The 20,726-nt window shown below is 40.3% G+C and overlaps 1 long non-coding RNA gene across 1 annotated transcript in view; it reads right to left on the bottom strand.

Moving 5' to 3' along the window:
- The window catches only part of LOC142142678 (uncharacterized), a 105,465-nt gene that overhangs the window by 55,194 nt on the left and 29,545 nt on the right, over nt 1-20,726 (bottom strand). The window lies entirely within an intron of this gene.

Genomic DNA, 20,726 nt, shown 5'->3' with positions numbered 1-20,726 from the left:
TCACAAACACCTGGAGAGCCACTGGTTGGCCAGGCCTGCTCTAGACGAAACTGACAAACACTCAGTATCCTTGTCGCAGAAAAAATGCCTCATAGCCAAACGCATCAGAACCCACCTCGTGTTTCTTCCCCTATCTCTTATGTTTGGTACATTGCACGCATTGAAAAAATCACCTACCATCTTTAGGGCAAAGACAACACCTTCACTCAGGTTTGGGCACCTTGGTTATTCTATCAAAGCCAACCTACATGGCTGCCTGCCCCATCTTAGCTCATACACGTCCTCTTCAGAGATATGTAGTTTTCCTTAATCCCTAGCACCAACTGATCTGGTGTCCCATATAATACTAATTTCTACTTCCATTCTTTTTAAAGTCTATGATTTGGTGGTTTCACAATATCCCTTCCTAGACCCCAACCCTCTCTGTCCTTTCCTGTCCACTTACATTTCATCTAATTTATTTTCTTAGTTGTATGTCCACCTGTTATGTCTGCCATTTTTGTTAATAGTTATACAACTTATTTCTGTGTTTTTGTTTTGCTATTTTGTATTCTATAAAACTGTACTGACTGTATACGATTACTGCTAAATAAAAAGTGGAAAAAAAACAACAATGTCATGCCCTTTAAAAAGTTTTGTTAAATATATTTCTGAGACACTAAACATACTTACATTTTTATTTCTCCTGACCTACCAAATGTTTTTGACACCAGCTATCCTCTTTTGATCATGGGTCATAACACGGTCTGGGTGTATGTGCACTTACCTGGCCTGTACCTATGGCCCCATCTACTATGTCTCTGAGAAGCTGGTGAGCTGTGCTCATACCCCACATGCAGTCTTATGACCGGTTTGTGTATCCTAGCTGCCACATGTCACCATGTAATAGGCGCTTTTCCATGCAGTCACTGGCTAAGGTTCTGTTTCCGGAGTGTTATTCATTGCTGTTAACGCAGTCTGAATCTTTGACTTCGAATGCACTCTTCCAGCCCTGACCTTTTGCTCAGTTCCTGACTACTGAACCTCGCTGCTGGCCTTGACCGCCTGCTTTTAACTTTACTACTTGTACCTGCTACCTGCCCTAGATGCCTGTTTTATCCTGGTATTTTGTCTGCAGAATTGATACTCTAACTTCTACTCTAACTGATACCAAGACTGGTAGGACCTGATATCTCCTTGCCTTAATATAGTTTCTGACCTTATCTATTTCTCTTCCTCCCTGCATTGTCTGCACTCTGTTCTTGGGGACAACAATGTTTGCAAGAAGGGTCCAGAGCAGGCAGACACTATAGTATAATGGGCCCAGAATAATAAAAAACTAAGATGGAAACAGAACTTTATAAAGTGTGGGCTAATCAACTCCAAAATATAACACAGATGGTCCAAAGCTTTCCACCAGAGTTGCTGCATAGAAAAATATCACCAGACTTCATCCTCCAGCTTTCATCCTGGAATATAAGTTAAATCCACAAGATAGATATAATGGATACTATAAACTGTTTTATATTTTTTATAATTATAAACTATACGTTGAACTAAGACTCAGATTTTCTGGTACAGAGGAACAAAGAGAGTTTTGTGATATCACTATTGAAAGGAGATTCTTAAGCCTTTGCATCCAGTCTTCATCCTCAGAATACACCCCTCTCACTTGTTGATTCTTACTATGAAGTACTAGGTCTTCTGGATGAAGATTCTGACAGTGGTTCGTCTGCAGAGGTCCACCTATGTTTGCTTAAACAAAACACTAGAGCCACAGAAGAACACAGTACAGTATTATGTTGTGTGTCATGGAATGTAACTTGGATGACCCAGCTCTTCACAGCCCAGCACTTAAGTCTGTCCAAACTCATCAAAGACTATTTAATCAATTACCATGCTCCCGAATCTTTGGATTCAGTTATGCAACTTTCAATTATGACTGACAGAAAATTAAGGGAATGTAACAGGAGCATGGCTTGTTAAATTCCTCATTGTCCATTTTCTTTTCTCCTGCCATTTTTAAATGTGTTCCAGACACCACTAAAGCCAATGTAAATTGGGTTCTCAAGATTAACACCTGAGACTCTGAGACTTTGTTTACACTGCAGAGAGAAGAGTCATCTTAAGAAGTTTCTGAAAAACAGGGAAACTTTAGCGCCGAGCTGGACCCTCGGAAGCTCAACTAAGTGAACAGGTATTTTCTTCAAAAATTGATAAAGCAACATAAGGTGAAAATGCATGTTATTCTTCTAAATCTAGTTCTGCTTTTCTGGATTGTGGTTCCACTAGAGGTAACTTTTTATTTTGCTAACATTATAAAGAAACCCTCTGTTTCTCTAGATTCCACTGTTAAAGTGTGAGTTTGTTGAGTTTGTTTGTCTGATGAAGTAGTATCTTATACAACCTCATAATTTACTTTTATTGTTGACAGTGTGTTCCTTTCTCTATGTTTATGGGACATAAAGAAACACCAGCCGGATAGGCGAGAAAGTGTTTTTACATTTAAGAACACAAAAGAAGTTTAAAGAAAAGATTGATTATTTATATGCAGATTCTTCATTTCGTTCATGCGAGTGCAAATTTGGGAGCCCTTCATATTCTTGATCAAATATTTAAACAATATCACACTATTATATATTTTTTTTTTAAATCTCAATTATGTTAGACATTTTTGAAGGGAAGAAATTTACGTATAGAAACAAAAAAAAAAAAAAGCAACAGGCATATAAAATACAATAAATGCAAGTGCTGTAATGTGGAGAAGTATTCTCACTATTATATTTTTTATTTATTTTTTGAGGGGGGTTTCATTGATTCACTGCACCTTTATTTTCACTGGGGTAGAGCACTGTGTACTTTGCAACAGAGCTGCATTTTGCATGTAGTGTTATACATACGTGCTAAAGTTTATTTTTATTTTATTCATTTTGGCTTTCCTTTATTCTGAGAAATCTATGAACATTTAGATAATCACAACATAAAGACGATGTACGAGAAGAACTTGGTGATTGAGTATTGAGAATTCACAACAAGGATTCATTTGGACTTGCCGAATGTTGTTTATCATTTTTTTCTCTCCGGATTCTCTTTTTTGGACATTAGCACAGCCATTCTTCCCACATTTTTGTAGTTCCATATGCAATTGAGTTTTGTGGCTGTGGCTCTGAGTTGGAGTGGGCTGCATTTGTCTTTTGGAGCGCTCTTTGTTTCGTTTTTTTTATTTTAGATTCACAATGTTCGTGTCATCTAATTCATTAACACTACACTCTTTCCCTGTAGCATTGGGTTATCCTTGGTATCATAACCCATTCATTGATTTAAGTATTGAGGGTATTACTAAATGCAGTCCCAAATGCCTAAAAATGTATTATTTTCCAGTACATATTGCTTCTAAATATTGTAAAAGGCTATCTGTGCAAAACCAGGAATTCTCTGACATTGGGAAGGAGTAACTTTTTGACCAAATCAAAGGGGCCATTCTTTTTTTTAAAATTAGTTCTTAAAGGTACCTACAAGCTTTGTTTCAGATTTTGAAAATAATATTTTCTTATTCCAAAGATTTCTTCATGAATATCCTAACCCTTTCAAAGTTCACTTGTGGTCAAAGATATGGTATGTTACTCAGATAACACCATTGAATGAAACACCTATTACAGGCAGTGACTGTATGTAAGAGTCCCTATTATTGACCTCCAATCAGGATACTTGAACCGGTCATGTGATTGCACATCAGGTATAATGCACCTGCCCAGGGACTCATGCGCGACTGCAGAGAAGTAGCACCTGTCGGGGTGAATTAGTACTGGCTGAGCGAACATGAATGCATCTGGACCTGCTTATGACCTTTTGACGTTTGGTAGGAAATTTGCTAAGAAAATGTTTTTTTGAGACATACTGCATGTACATCCATACCAGGAATACAATATATTTCCTCAGGACCATATCCTTTCCAAAGGACCAAGTACTGAAGACTCCCATGGGACCACCTAGAATGTAAGATTTATTTTTTAATTTCTATAAGAATTGTGGGAGGAGGAGAAAGTGAAGTCTAAAAGAAATGAACTTGTTTCAGTAATGAAACATGGAAAACATTTGGAATTTTAAGGGATGACCGTAGGCATAATTGAAATTATACTGGGTTAATAACTTTAGTAAACTCATATGGTCCAATGAATGTAGGATTCAACTTAGCAGACGGCAGATAAAGACTCATGTTCTATGTTGATAGCTAAACGTTATCTCCTACTTTGAAGTCAGAAGTTTTCTGTCTGGAAATTATACTTTCTCTTTTCTCATAATTATTTTCCATATAAGAAACTGAGATAATGGGAAGGAAAACTACCTGGGATGACTACCATAAACACAGCAACATGGAAAAATACAGCTGGATGAGTATGGAAAATTTCTATGAGCAAACTCTGTCCAAGACACATAATCGGACAATTGAATTAATGATGAGACACATATCTTAGATACCATTCTAGTGACTGATATGTGTGTTTCCTCTAACCATTACTGTAACACTAAAATGAGATGTCACGACCTGCATCCTGCAGCTCCTGTCTGCAGGTACTTTGTTGGACCTTTGTATATATTTGTATCCTGCCTGTAGTACCACTGTCCACCAAAGGGGCCACTGTGGTACTTAGACTGCTCTTACCTGCCTTGTTATTGCTGGAAGCTTAAACACCTGCTTCTGGCCTATATAAGCCTGCCTGTCCCAAGCAACCTTGGCCAGATCATCTGTTGCAATTACCTCTGTTGCTGTGCCTTTTCCCTGGCTCCTGTTTGCTACCTGTTCTCTGAGTTTCCAGCACATCTCTCTGCAGATTATCTCAGCCACTGTGTCTACTACACTATCCTGTCTTATCGCTCTGCATATTATTGCCACCTGTTCTCTGAATTTTCAATGCCTTGCTTCACAGACCGTCGCATCTTGTGCGCCATCTCCACTACTCTGTGGTAAAGTCCTGCGGACCACTGCATTCTGCATGTTATCCACTGTGTTCTTTAGCTATTTCTGCCATACCCTACTGCAACCTGAAACCTGTGTAACCGGTGTCAATAAAAATCACTTAATTTCACTACGCTCTTCTGAGGTTTTTATTGGGAATCCTGACATGAGAAAAGTAATCATTTAACACCAATGATCTTACAAAAGGCTTGATTATGATAGAAATAACCTTGCCAGTCCTGATCTTTTGCTTAGTCCTTGGCCATTGCTGCTAGTTCTGACTTTTTACTTTGGTCCTGACTTACAGATTCCTCCACTTGCCCTGATCTCAGTGAAGCATTTTGTCTGCAGACTTAAAAATCTAACGTCTGTCCTGATCTCAACTCTAGCAGTATCTGGCCTCTCCTTGGTCACCATGATCTGCATCTACCCTGCAGTTTCTGACCTTATCTCCGCTTGCTAAACACCAAGTGTAGACAGTTATTTTACCTGGGGTGTATAGCCTATGGATCCGGCACCAAAAGAATGGATAACATGCCATTTAGGATGCAGTTTATTGTGTCAAATAATAAACTAAGTATTCATAATGTTTTAATATTATATTTGTACACGTGCTTTATGTTATAATAATTATCTTTCGTCAGTTGCACTTAATTTGTAGTCAATCTTACAGAAATGAAAAGGAAGTAGGGTGGAAATGTGTTTAATTTAATATAATTTGGGACCTGGCAGAACAAAATTGACATAGAAATTTTTATACTGTACTCTTCACCCCATGGATCACATTTCCAAAACAATGGATGTCACACAAGGGAAAGAAGCCTGTCTATTTAGTACAGACAGGTCAGGTGAACACAATAGATATTTTTTGTCTTTGATAAAATGCCCTCTAGCAATCCAAGGGCTTCATTTAGAAGTGTATGTACATCCATCTTTTATTGCATAAAGATACGTATCCGTAATGTGTATGCGTAAATCCAAATATAGATTTGCTTATGGTTGACTTGCACCCAATTATGCCTGGAAAGGCAGAATGGGGACAGGCTGAGATGGGTGTGCGACGTCGTACTCGCAGGGGACGGTCGTGTGTTCTCGCCGCTCGGTGCTTCCCATTGCCTAGCAACGGGATGCACTTCCAGTTTCAGGGCACTTGCTGTGCGCATGCGCAGAGATGATCACGTCCCGTTGTTAGGCAACAGGACAATGGGCAATAGGCTAGCATAAACCGAGTACAATAAGGCCATAAGGGAGACACAATTAGATATGGAAGCATTCAATTTTAGAAGACATATCTATTGTGGTTGCTGGAGGACTGGGGCAATTATACGCAAGAATGATGATGACTATCAGTAGCACTAATATTGGAAGATTGTGTGTTGACCTCTACAGCCGATAGCACATTAGTGTTGGTTATACTATATCAAGTCACAGCCATCTATTCTCGTTAATTGACATTTTTGACTACTGCAGGAAAGAAGAGACCCATTTCATTAAGGTGATAACAACAGATGTGGCGCGGTTTTTATTTCATTAAATTTTATATGAAATATGTGTTTTTCACATTTATTAATAACACTGTTGAGACACTATTCTCTTGTGTGTATATCCCACTTCATTACATTATTATCTTGTGTGCAAATAGGATTATATGACTTTGGCATTTACTACTAACACTACCAAGCCACATCTTTATGCTATTCTGGGTTGTAGGCTAAGTATACTCACTTGTACACCCGACAAACGGCTGGTGCAAATACTACTGTTTATGAGGTGGATGCATCTTGAGATGCATCTGACTCAACAATTAAACGTAAGTACAATTTTTTGGCATTTGTGTCTTTTCAAAAATGCAAATACATCCACCTTTAAATGAGCCCCCAAATGTTTATAAATCACAGACATATTATCCCTGTTATACAGAGCAACATCAGAGGAAATTAAAGAATGAAAATGAAATATGTATCTTACAAGGAAAAGCAAGATGGGACACTGAGAGCCCTGGGACTCACAGATAGCATGCATGCTTTGTGCAGAGGTATCTCTTCTTTCTGCGGGCATCCGTCCCTGCTATGACCCAGCCAGAGGTATGTAAACGTTTCACGGTCTGTGGCACAAGAGAGTCTGTGGCAAAGAGGAGAGAGTGGAAGACTTCAAAAGGTCAATACACCTTCAAAGTGTGGATACCAGCATGAACATGTGCAAGGTATTTGTCAAAGCATCAGCTGACCCCTTAGCTGCGTATAATCAGGGACAGGCTCAGACACTGCCAAGTTTCTCTCTGAGTCTCTTTGTGACTGTAAGCTAACAGTGATAGACAGTGCTGAATTTCTAACTTGCATGGTAATTCTTTGCATGCAGGTTATCAGGGACAGGTGGTACTAGTTGGATTTCTTGTAACATGGAGTAACCTATGAGCAATAATATTAAGACAATGACACATTTTCAAATGACCACTGGGAAACCTATTGGCAGAAGGTTACCATTTATGATTTTCTATCTAGAATGTCTCTATGTACACAGGAAACAAGAAACAGGTTCAAATACTGCTAGGAGGTTAGGCTTCACAAACTTGCTTTCAGACCTTAAGAGGAAACTACTAGTAGTAGTTAGGTGAATCCATATCTGGGTTAGCAATGTAAGATCAAAGAATTGAATTATGGACTTAAACCATTATGCAGCTCAATAATGTTGCATGTATAAGTTAGTAGTACAGCACTATAACAATTGAGCCAACAAACCCCACTCTATTCACTAAAAAAATAAAAGCCCTAAAACAGTGTAGAGCAGGATACATATTTTCATATTTACATATGACTAGCTTTAGCCTTTGTAGCCTTAACACTTCAGGGCTAGAAATAGGCATCGATTTGAACTTAACAAAAAGTTGTAGAGCACAGAGATTATACCCTCCATTGTGGGTCTGTGGTAACACAATGACAACAAGTGGCTTCAAGTTAATGGTGACAAGTGGCCTTGTTAAGGAGTTACAATATATCATTTGTGTCCAGAAATGTGAATATATGTTTACGTTCACAGTCTGATATGCAAGAGTCTGCCCCAAGCACTGGTGAATTGGGCTACTGCATCAGGTCCCACCACAACGGCTGGGAGACCAGTCCATTACCTTTTGTGTTAAAAAACACGCTCTTCCTTACATTTTGGTCTTCTACCCCTTGTTCTAGAAATCCTCTTATTTTTAAAAATACTGCCTTCATGAACAACCGTAAACTATCCCTTCCCGCTGGGCCTGTTTTAGGAAAAGAAAATGGTTTGTGAATCATTTTAGTGCAGTTTTTACTTGTCTTGTGAGAGTGACAGTTTCATTGAGTACACACCAGAGGTATCATTAGGATTTCAGCTTGTGTTAAAAAACCCAAAAGCAAATACCCACATTCACTGCAAGGAGTATGTGTCTTTTTACAAAGTCTGGAACAACAGTTAAACAGTAGTGCCCCTTTATCAGTAATAGGAAGATGACTTTGACGCCACATTGGACTCCTGGGGGTATATTTACTAAACTGCGGGTTTGAAAAAGTGGGGATGTTGCCTTTAGCAACGAATCAGATTCTAGTTATCATTTATTTAGTACAGTCTACAAAATGACAACTAGAATCTGATTGGTTGCTATAGGCAACATTTCCACTTTTCAAACCTGCAGTTTAGTAAATATACCCACTGGGCGTAAATGTATCAAAGTGTGATTTTTTTCAGCGGTATTACATCGCTGAAAATCACTCGACATCATTAGCGATTTTATGTGCAAAGTTGACATATGTATTAACCTGTAAATTTTAATATTCCAAAATCCAATCTCAGGGGATTTGTGTCGAATTTAAAACAGTTGTCCTGCCATCAGTTTAGTCATTTAGAGATTCAACAGAAACTCACCTGATATTCAACAGAAAAAAATACATGTTGTCAGGACTATCTGGCCATTCTTATCATAACAGGAAGCACAATACAAGTTTATTTATGAGGGTAATCATGATTTCTTGTTTAGAGGGGCAAAAATTATAATAAATTTTCTTACAGGGGCCAAATTATTTTATGTATAAATTAGTGGACCAAATTTCATTAATGATTATATGTGAGGTTTTTTTTATTTATTTTTTACTATATTATAGTGGCATGCTATTTAATTTCCAATGAGGAAATAACATTTTCTTTCTGATGTGGCATCACTTAATATTTTCACATGGGGACACCATTTAAAGTATATACTTGTGGCACTAATAGTGGCAGCAACATGTGCCCATGTGCATGCAGCCACTTGGTGTGATTTTATTTATAACCTTCATTCCACTAATTTGCCTTCAATTTTCTATATAATTTTCCTATGAATTTGTTTGATTTTGTTTTGAGAGTTTAAGTTTGTAATATTTGTTTTCCTGTCTTTTTTAATATTTTGATAAAAGCCCTAATAAAAGTGGATGAGTATATGATGAAATCAATGAGACATTGTCAACGTGATGGTAGTGGGGGCTCCTGTCTAAATGTGTGAAAAGAAAGGGATTTGTTTTGAAACAACTGTCATCTCTATTGACAAGACTTGTCACTAGTGTAGCAAATATTATTCTACACACTTCCAGTCCTGTCTCTGTTTGTGTAGTATGAGGTTGAATGAGTACGGAGTGTGTAGCACAAACAGGACACCAATTATCACAGTATTTAGTTGATCAGTTGAAGCTCTGAAAGTCACCTATACACAGCTGAGACAGACATTTAATGAACTAAAACAATATTGACTTTATTAACTCACTTGGAACTTGTGACACAAAGTGCTTCATGTTCAGTGATGGCAATAACTCCAGACCAGGCAAATTGGTTGCATATTTGACTGCTGTCCCTTATTTTGGGGATTTCTCTTGAACCCCTGGAAAAGTAAGCCACCCTCTGAGATTGCGCCCGATCTTCTTGGGCAGTGGTGTTGCATTAGCATGCGAACCAGATTATTATGGCTCCATTTCCTGCTGCAAGATGACGCCAATCACAGCGTTGCGCAGTGTGGGTGGGGGTGTTTCATAATAAGGTGAATCACATTGTCACGCATCCCGCAACTGCCCTTTTGGACCTCCAGAAAAAAAAGTAGGCATGTATAACTCGTTTGCTTCATTCCCATTGGTTCAAGTCACAATTATGTCTGCCTCTGCTGTGTATAGGTAATGAGCTCACAGTAAATTACAGTTTGAATATTATAGTCTAAGGGGTATATTTACTAAACTGCCAGAGTCATGCTGTATTTTCCACTTATTTATTTGGGCAAGAAATTGTTCTGCTAATCAGACACTTTCAATTGTTGGATTTATGCTTGTTAAAAGGTGTAAGGGATTGTATATTTACTAAACTGCGGGTTTGAAAAAGTGGAGATGTTGCCTATAGCAACCAATAAGATTCTAGCTGTCAATGTAGAATGCACTAAAAAAATGAAAGCTAGAATCTGATTGGTTGCTATTGGCAACATCTCCACTTTTCCAAACCTGCAGTTTAGTAAATCTAGCCCTAAGAGTGGTCCATTTAATCCTGCAATAAATGATAACATTTTCATACTAGCACTAGTGTATTTTTACTCAGGCAGTTCTTATCCTTGTTAGTACACTTACTGGGTACTGCGTGCAGCCATGTTTGACCTGCATGTGCTATCTGGACTCTCCTTCATGAAATTATATTTTTAACTTCATCTGACAAAAGCATCATTTGGCGACAATAAGATGCGCGTGAGTATCAAACAATTAAACGTACATAAAAATATATGATGAAGATGGGTATGTGGTGTATTTATTACATGTGCTAATACCATTCCTGTCACACTGGAGGGAGGGGGAGGTTGAAAGCTGCTGGGTTGTTCTCACGCACACCTGCATGCTTGTGAGCTTGCGCTCGCTCAGCCATGTCACACACTCGTTACAGTGCGGGTTGGTACTATACATATTTTACACAATGTCTGTGCAGATTTTCTTTTTTTCTTTTCTGTCAAGAAATTAATAGTTCTATTTTCTCTTTTTGCATCAATTAATGGACTGCTGTGTATCAATCAGATACTAGGCAAACTGTTTGGATGCTGTTGTACCTCTTTATGGACCTAAAAATCTTTGTAACAAGTTACTTTAATTTAGTGAAAAGGAACCTTTAAATAAACATTGTAGCAGGATGTCTTAAAATACTTAAATATTGAGGTGGCAGCAGATGTAAAAATATTTTAACTAAGATCAACTTATATTTCCAAATGTTAGTGATCATTTTCTATTTATAATATGTTTCTAAAGGTGTGAATAGGTCCGACATCTTTATGCAACGCAACACAGTAAATTAATCAAATTCAATGATGAAACAATGATTAGCAATTCCACCATGCAATTCTGGGCTCTATTATATTCTATCTGTGTATGTTCTCCCTGTGTCCACGCGGTTTTACTCCAGGCGCTACTAACATAAATAACGTCTAATAATATTAATGAACATATTAAAAGTGCCTTTCTGTTTGTGGGAGCTTACATTCTAGATTGAGAAGTCAATGCTGAGACAATAGGTGCTGCTAGAACTCGGAGGTGATATGGACTTGTATCTGGTGGGGGTTAGGAACTCACCAGTTCCCCAAGCCCGGATGCTTAGTGTCATCTTTGGCTCTGCCCCTATTTTTACTCCACGTATCTAATCCCTTGCATTGACATGTCACCTCCTCCTTCTAAACATTTCCAGAATATGCCCCTTTCTCACTCTCTGTGTCTCTTTCATTATCTCTTGCCTTGACGACTACCGCAGTCCATTATAAATGCAGTGGTTAGACTGAGTTTCCTCTACAGCAACTCTACATTCACTGCACCACTTTGTAAATCACTACTCTGGTTGCCCATTACATCCAGAATCCAAGTCAAGATACTTGATCTCATCTTCAAAGCCCACACCATCTCTTCCCCTTCATGCATGTCTGACCTCTTCACAAGATACTCTCCCTCTCACCTTCTTAGTTCTATCTCTGACCTGCATCTGTGTCTCACCTTCTCTCTGATAAACACCTCTCACTCTACTCTAAAACTTCTCCCATGCTGCTCCCCACTTAGGAAACTCCCTACATCGCATCGCAGACTCTCCGCGAACCTCCAAACTTTCAAGCACTCTATTAAAAACTTTTCATAATACATATGTCATAAATTGAGTGTAGCACCTAAAGATGATGCTTCAGTGGCACGGCTATCTTCTAGAACTATGATTCCTATTGAGGATGGGGTCTAACTGCTTTCCGCAGGGTTGAAGGTCTAAATACCGTTCTTTGGCTAATCAGCACTTTACAGATGTGAGGAGTTATAAGCCAGAAAGGTATTATGGAAAACAGAACATCCAGACCGCCTTATGAAATCTTTTCATGTACATAAGAACAAAGAAGGAAGGTCAAAACAGAGAAATCAGCAATGATCTTTATCAAAATCAGTACCCCATAATACCAGTAGGGAGTAGAATGGCACATTATGAAGACATATGGTCCCACTCCATCAAAGATCAGTAGAGGATGAATATCATAAAAATGGGTATGAAATTTAATTTCATTACTACCCCAAAATGTACCTGTTTCTCAGTCCAAAGGTCCATCTACCAGGGTGGAATTAGTAGCCCTACAAGAAACTCTGCAAACAATGATACAGTCTCATGCATTTTCTCTTGTTCCAGTAGGTCAAGAAGGCAAATGTTTTTACTCCAGACTCTTCCTCATCAGAAAGACATGGGGGTTCTTTCATACAATCCTGGTTTTGAAGAGCCTCAGCAAACTTGTCAGTACCAGGAGTCTGTGAATTCCATCCACATGTCCACAGACAAAGGCAATTTCTCATGTCCATAAATCTTCAGGATGCCCATTTTTATATCCCTGTGTCTGGTCATCACAGGAATTTTCTCAGGTTTTGTGTACTGGGCCAACACTTCCATTTCACTTGCCTGTTGGACATTTACCAATGTACTGGCAAGCCTTATAACTGAACTAAGGAAAAAAGGGGTCAAGATATGACCATATTCAGATAACATTACTGTGGTGGGGTGTTTAGAACAGAGTCAGTTGCAAAACTGCTTAAGTAATACAGTTTTTGAATCATCATGGCTGGATTGTGATTAAGCTCAACTTAAAGACTACAAGACTTTCAGGACTACAAAAGATCAAATTCATTGTAGTCCTGAGAGATACTATACAGAGCAAAGTGTTATTGCTACAAAAAAGGTGTATCAAGATCCAGTCCCTAGCACGCCAGCTGCAGCCTCAGAAGATAGCCTCAATAAAGAAATGTCTGAGACTGGTGGGGATGTTCTCATTCACCATAGGAATAATCCCATGGGCAAGGTAGTATAGCCAAGACCTTCAGTTGCAGCTCATAAGGAAACTGAACTACAAGAAGGTCTCTCTGAAAAAGTTCATTGCCATGTCAAGAACCTCCAGACAGTTGGTTAGGTGGACTAAGTCCAAGAGAACAAAGGGGATGTCACTGTTGGAACCAGGGTGGATGATTCTAAAAATAGATGCCAGTCTTACTGGTTGATGAGCTCAACTTCAAGTAAAAGTAGTGCAATGGAAGCGGTCACAAAACAAGACAAATCTAAATGTAAGCATCTTGTAAATGAGAGCAAAGCAGTGAAACACTTTCATTCCCATCTGAAAGTACCTCCGAATTTTCTCAGACCAGTGGTAGGCACCAAAATTGAAGCTTTCATGATGAACGTGACAAAAATCATATCATGGGCAGAAAAGAATCTGATGGTACTCTATTGCATTATATATAGCAGCAGAACAAAATATAGTAGCAGATTACCTCAACTGAAAGCAGATTCAACTTGGAGAGTGGTCTCTCCACCAGGAAGTGCTCCAACTACTAGTGGAAAGATATGGCTTTCCTCAACTGAGAAAACTGCATTCACAGGATCTAGTGAGAGGAATTTCTATATATCTGTTTAGAACAGTAAGAACCAGAAAAAAAGAACAGATCCTTATGCTTAGGATTGAGCCCAGAAGACGGAATGCTCCGTCTAAGAAACTCTAACTCAAAATCTCTAATTGGAGCAGAGAAGCCATTAAACATGCCTATATGAGTAATGGTTGCAAGTTGCCAGAGATCCTCAGGGCCCACTCACGTCGAGCAGTGGCAACATCTTGGGCAAGCAAGGCTCAGGTCTCAATGCCGCAGCTCAGCAAGCAGCTGGATGGATCTATTTATACTTTCATGAGTCATTATCATCTAGATATCCTATCCACCTCGGATGTGCAGTTTGGAAGAGGTGGTCTTAGTTTAGCTTCAAAATAAATCTTTAATTGCCGCATATTTGGCTAAGTTTTTTTATTATGTGGCCCTCCCTATTGTATAGCGTTTATACATCCTATAGTTATGGCTGCCATGGAGTCTGAAGGGGAAAAGAACGCATTATTAACTGATAATTCCATGGCAGCTCAATATTCCCACCCATGCTTGTATTGTTATGTTTCTATTTTTATGAAGCAAGTATAAGAAGAAACTCAAAGACACGGGGGAACAGGAGGAACTACTTTATATACCATCTAGGGTGTCTTTTTTGTTACCTGTCTCTACCTACCCAAGGAAAGGAAGCTACTCACAGTTATGGCTGCCATGGAGTCCCTTGAAGAAAAGGAATTAACTGTAAATAATCTGTTCTTTTCTATACTTGTCATTAGTGCAATATGTTATTTAAGCATACAAATACACAGATAATGCACTGTCATCTCAACATGTATATTTTTAACAATGTGCCTGACAGGCTCAAAAAAAATCTATTTTGTCCTTCACTTGTAACCATCAGTAGTCAGCCTGTTTGTCTCCTGTCTGTTTGAAGTCCTTATTGTATTGCGTAACTCCAAGATCAAGTTTATTGCATTGACAGTCACTTTATAATGACAATTTTGTGAAGGGAAAAAAGTACTCTCCAACAAATGGGTCACAGTTTTGCAGACATTGGACCTGAGTCATTAAGGAGAGTAAAGCATAAAAAAAGAGTAACTTTGCACCTGGGAAAACCATGTTGCATTGAGGTAAATTTAAAATGTGGGGACAGATGTATAGTTGGGGTAGACCATGTCCTAGATTAACTTTAAATTACAGTGTAAAAATAAAGCTATCAAGTATTTGTATGCTACATGAAAAAAACAGCCAGCATTTAACTTATGTGCAAAATAATAAACTCATTTGCACCCCTTGCATTTTAACATGGTTTGTCCTAGAAAACATTTACTCATTTCTTGCCTTACTTTTCTTAATGACTCAGGCCCTTTAAATGAAAAAATAAACACACTGACACTATGGGATAAAAAAAAAAAACTTTTTTAAAAGAGCAATCCTCTCCCAAACGCCCTCATTTACCACTTAAATCCAGAGGGTTGCTCTTATTTCTCCCAACATTAAAATCATATAGGAAAGCTTCATATATGGTGGACCTGTCCCCGTATAATCCCTTATTGGAACATGGTCCTTGCACTTATTAATTCCGTATCTGAACAACAGATCACTAAGGATCCCTGGTCATTCCTTCTCTCTCACCCTATCCCTGATAAGACCGCCCCTTCCAACAAGCTGATATCCCACATACTAGCTGCTGCCAAATCCCTAATAGCTAAACACTGGAAAGATCCCAACCCTCCCTCTATGCAGTCCTTACGGAACTACATCTGGCATATTGCAAGCATGGAGAGTATTACATGCTACCTTCACGATAAATCTTACAACTTTGACAAGGTTTGGTATCTCCAGCAAAGCCTTAGCTGTTTACCCCCTTTGGCTCTCTCGTCCTCTAATGGTACATAAACTCTGGGCCGTCTCCGGATCCTCCAGGTTGGTCGTCGTGCGCCATGGGTTAGATATCCATATATCTTGCCATCTACTTTTTATTTTCTTATTTATTTTATAGGTCGTTATTCTGTAAATATGTTGCTTACAACCTCCTTTGTAATAGATATGGTGATATACGTGCCTGTCCTTCCCAACCCTCCCCCCCGTTTCCCCTCCTTAACACGTTTTATTTCCTGTTTCTTTCCTACCCCTTCCTTCTACTATAAAAATTTAAAATAAGAGGAGACATCTTGTTGTCTTAAAACAGTTGGTTTTTACTTGTTGTTTGCTCTTTTCTATGCTGTTTCCTCTTGTAACAAATAAAGAGTTTAAAAAAATAAAAAAAATCATATAGGAAAAAATAAAAAACCCTATCGGCGATGAGTACTTTCTCCACACTGCCTGTCAGCTTCTAATCAATACAGAGGAGCAGTGCTCTGATTGGTCAGAGCAAGGGAAAGCCACTCTGTAATGACTAGTATTGGTTACACCCCATCTGGGGTCTAACTACAATGAATTATATTGTTACAATGTAGTTTATTGATACATTTTTCCCAGCTTAGGGGCATATTCTATTGTTAGCGAGACGGGTGAAAATCCCACGCTCGATTAAAAAACAAAAACCCGTGCTCGTTTTTTCCTGTTCGAGCGCTCGTTTAAAAAAAAACCCACTCAATTCAATTGTTAATATTGCATCCACCCCCTCACGCTCTATTATTGGTCCTAGCGAGTTTGAAATGAGGAGTGGTTAAGGCAGTCATTTTAGTATAAAAAATTAATGCAAATTAATTCAATCAAGAATGGCCCCAGCACTGCACAACAGAATGGGCCCCCACACTGCAATCAAGAAGGGCCCCAGCACTGCACAAGAGAATGGGTCCCCACACTGCAATCAAGAAGGGCCCCAGCACTGCACAAGAAAATGGGCCCCCACACTGCAATCAAGAATGGCCCAGCACTGCACAAGAGAATAGGCCCCCACACTGCAATCAAGAAGGGCCCCAGCACTGCAAGCAACAATGCCCCCCCCCCCCCCCCATGGACAGCAGATTAAAAGATTTTACAAGGAGGTAAATCTTTTGCCATTTACAAACATTTCTTGAACACTGGCCAAGCATGGACATTTGTAAGGTACAAATATTTGTGGCACAGTGGGCAAGCTGGACATTTCTTCGAAGGTACAAATAATTTTTGGGACTTTGCGTAAATGAGTGTGTGTAGGTAAAGCATCATAAAACTGAGGATTTCGTCCATGGTGAGTATTTTGTTTTTTTTGTTTTTAATAAAAATCTATGGTGTACATGAGGGTGTTTACTGCATTTCTTGGGGTTTTATTATTTTTAATAAAGATTTGTGGTTGGAATGAGGGTGTTGTGCTTTTATTTAACATTTTACTTTGTGGAACTACAGATCACAGCCAGCCGTGGGTTTAAGAGCATGTTGGCACTACAAGTGCAAACATGCCCTGGGTGCCATGGGTACGCTGGTGCTTGTAGTTAGACAAGTAGCAGCATGCCCACACTATTTAGGCCAACATGGCTGGCGGGGACATGTAGTTCGACAAATCAAAATTATTTTATTCTTATTTTTTTTCATACAAAATCCCCATTTATTACCCTACTACTCACAGCCCAGGGGTAGTAGGAAGAGCCCTAGTGCTATCGGCACTGGGCTGAGTGTCCCTAGGGGGGTGGCCCGCTTACTTTTTTTAGCGGACCACACTCCCTAGGGAATCCAGGCCAGCGCTGAACAGTCTGTGGGTGTTTAGTCATTATGGGCGTGGACCCAAACTGCGTTCCCCCCCCCCCCTGCTATAGTGCCTATCACCCCGGCTGGTTTGCCTAGTGCTGGTTCAGGCAAAACCACCCCCCCCCCTTAAAAAAAATTATATAAAAAAGTTTAAATGCGTGGAAGCACCGTTGGTCCGTCCGGAAGTCTTACGGCTGGTTGTCTGGCAACCAGACGCACCGAGAACGGAGACAGGCGACCTGGAAGCAGCGGGACGGCGTCTAACAGTATACCTTCCTCTTCTCTCATTCCTTTTATGAAATTCTTTAAGTAATCGAGAGGTATGTAAGTTCTGTTTGTCCACCCAGGATCTTTCTTCTGAATGAAACCCTTTCCAATGAACATGGAAATGTTGCCGGACATGCAATATACGAGAGTCCAAAACTCGACTGATCTCATATTCAATACCAGCTGAAGACTGTACGGGAGTAGGTCGAGAAGGAGGCCGAAAGAACTCGATGAGCACTGAGAGTCGTAGTAATGAAACATGGAAGTTGTTGTGGCATTTGAGAGGAGGTAACTTTAGTTTGTAGCAAACAGGGTTAATAATTTGTAGAATAGTGTAAGGACCAATAAATTGTGGAGCTAGCTTCATGGATGGAATGTTAAGTTTCAAATCTCTAGTGGATAGCTAGACTTGGTCTCCTACAGCAAGAAGTGGCATGGGTCTCCGGCGGCGATCCCCAAAGGTTTTGTGATGATGATTGGCTTTACGTAAAGCTGCTTTAGTTTTAGATCAAATAAGCGAGAATTCCCGGAGGAGAGAGTCAGCAGCGTAAACCGTGGATGTTGAAAATACAAAAGGATCCGGAAAGGTAGGATGAGTTACGAACACAATGAAGAATTGAGAGTATCCTGTGGATTCATGGACATGCTGATTGTGGGAGAATTCAGCCCAAGGAAGGAGTTGAGACCATTTATTTTGGTTATCCAAGGTAAAACACAGAAGGAAGGTCTCCAGGTCTTGATTTGTCCATGGCGTCTGACCCTGAGGAGAATTTTAGATCTGTACCCAGGTTTCTACAAAAGGCTCTCAAGAAGCGGGAAGTAAATTGACCCCTCGGTCAGAGATTATTTCTTTGGATGATTTCCATGGATCTTGAAAATCTCAGCTAGATGACTGGCAGAAGGCTGCCCATACAGTGGGACAAAGTGAGCCATTTTGGAAAAACTGTCAATGACGACCCAGATGGTGTAATATCCGGCACTGGATGAAAGGCCTGTAATAAACTCAATGGCAATACTCTCCCAGGGAACATTAGGAATAGGTAGCGGGTGAAGCAGACCAGTAGAAGCTCTTCTGGAAGACTTGTGTTGGGCACAGACAGTACAGGCCGCAATAAATTTATGAATGTCTGAATGGACAGTGGACCACCAGAACCGGTGACAAAGTAAATGTCACGAGCACTAGGAGTCTTGCCCAGGAATTCACCAGATGACTGGGCTTACCAGAGTGGTGAAGTTAACACAACGGTCCTCTGGTAGCAGGGTGACTAGCGGAACATATATCACAGCAGATGGAGAGAGAATGCCAATAAAGAATAGGAAAGTCAGTGACTTGCAGCAATCTTGGTCAATGAGTCAGCGACTAGCTGATATTGTGGAAAGGCAGATTTGAACACGGAGATCAGGATGGACGTGAGCAGATGCGGGCAAGTAGTAGGGAAGTCAGTGGTCTGCGTACAGCAAGTTGTACCACTGCTATGGTGAGAAGACTTGTCCAGGTGCAGGTAGGTAGCGGGGAAGTCAGTGGTCTGCGTACAGCAAGTTGTACCACTGCTTAATAGGTAAGGATGTGTACAGGTGTCGATGAGTGGAGGCATACAAAGGATAATAGGATGCAGACACTGAGAGGACAGAGGAACTTGATCCCAATAGATATGCAGCGTATCCAGCAAAGTCTATAACGGTATGTGGCGCTGCTTGGTAGAGACTTGCTCAGCACAGATATGCAGGCCAATAAAGAATAGTCAATCACAATTATGCATATAACGACTGAGTAGTACGGTTAATTCCAAACAGATATGCAGCGTAACAATAACAGTCTATAGCGGGTATGGATACCGCTGCTGAGAGTGGAAACTTGTCCTAGCGGATATGCAGAGTAAACGTAGAAAGTCAATAACGGATAGGCATACCGCTATTCAGTAGAACAGTCTGTCCACAGGAAGATGCAGGGACTGCAGAGACGCTGAACGGCAGAGACGAGTGTAGGAACCACAGGTGAGTAGATCCGGTAATCAGAGTCCAGCTGAGGACACAGGCAGGAAACAGGAGACTGTAGCAGGTATGGAAACCAGCGATGAGTAGCACAGGGAATCCACAGGAACTGAAGACACTAGTAATACACAGGAGACAGTAGCGGGTATGGAGACCAGCGATGAGTAGAACAGGAATCAGCAGGAAACTGAAGACACTAGTAGTACACAGAAGACACCTTCAGAGACTCACAGGGAATGAGACTCAAGATCAGGCAATGAGGTAATGAGCACAGGTGCCTTAAATAGGGAGAGTTGCCTGATCAACCAATTAGATTAAAAGCAACAGTCACAAGAGTTCTTGGGTGCTGCGCATGCGCAGTCCATCAGGATGGCGGACGGCCGCGGTTCAAGATAGGTTCCGGCAGGAAGGCTAGGGAGCCACGCCCCAGCGTAGAGGCACTCACGGTCCGGTGAGTGACAGTAAAGCAGTAGTCTTCTAAATCCGGGCATGACCAGCAATGCGTGAGGAGTGAGCCCAATGAAAGGTCTTAAGTCGTAGATGGGGCTCCACAAAGGATCGACTGGGGGGGTACGGGTCTCAGTTCTGGTAAGAGCTACGATACTAGAGGGATCAATGATGAATTGAGGTTCCAACAGGGTTAAGCGATCCGAATCGTCAAAGGACCGTGATAAGGCGCCAGCCCGCCCGTTTTTGGTGGCTGGACAAAACATAAGGACCATATTGAATCGTGCAAAGGATGCCCAGCAGACTTGAGGAGGGTTGAGGCAACGGGCCTCCCGGATGCACACAAGATTTCTATGATCTGTAAACACAGTGACTGGATGAAGAGGCCCTCCAGTAAATTATGCCATTCCTTGACTGCGGCTTTGATAGCTAGGAGCTCCTTATCACCAATTCCATAGTTACTTTCACTGGGAAGAAACCGCCTGGAGAAAAACGCACAAGGAGTGTGAGTGCTAGAAGATTAT

Source organism: Mixophyes fleayi, chromosome 3 (assembly GCF_038048845.1).
Source record: "Mixophyes fleayi isolate aMixFle1 chromosome 3, aMixFle1.hap1, whole genome shotgun sequence".
Taxonomy (NCBI): domain Eukaryota; kingdom Metazoa; phylum Chordata; class Amphibia; order Anura; family Limnodynastidae; genus Mixophyes; species Mixophyes fleayi.
This window is presented reverse-complemented; position numbering and strand designations above follow the sequence as displayed.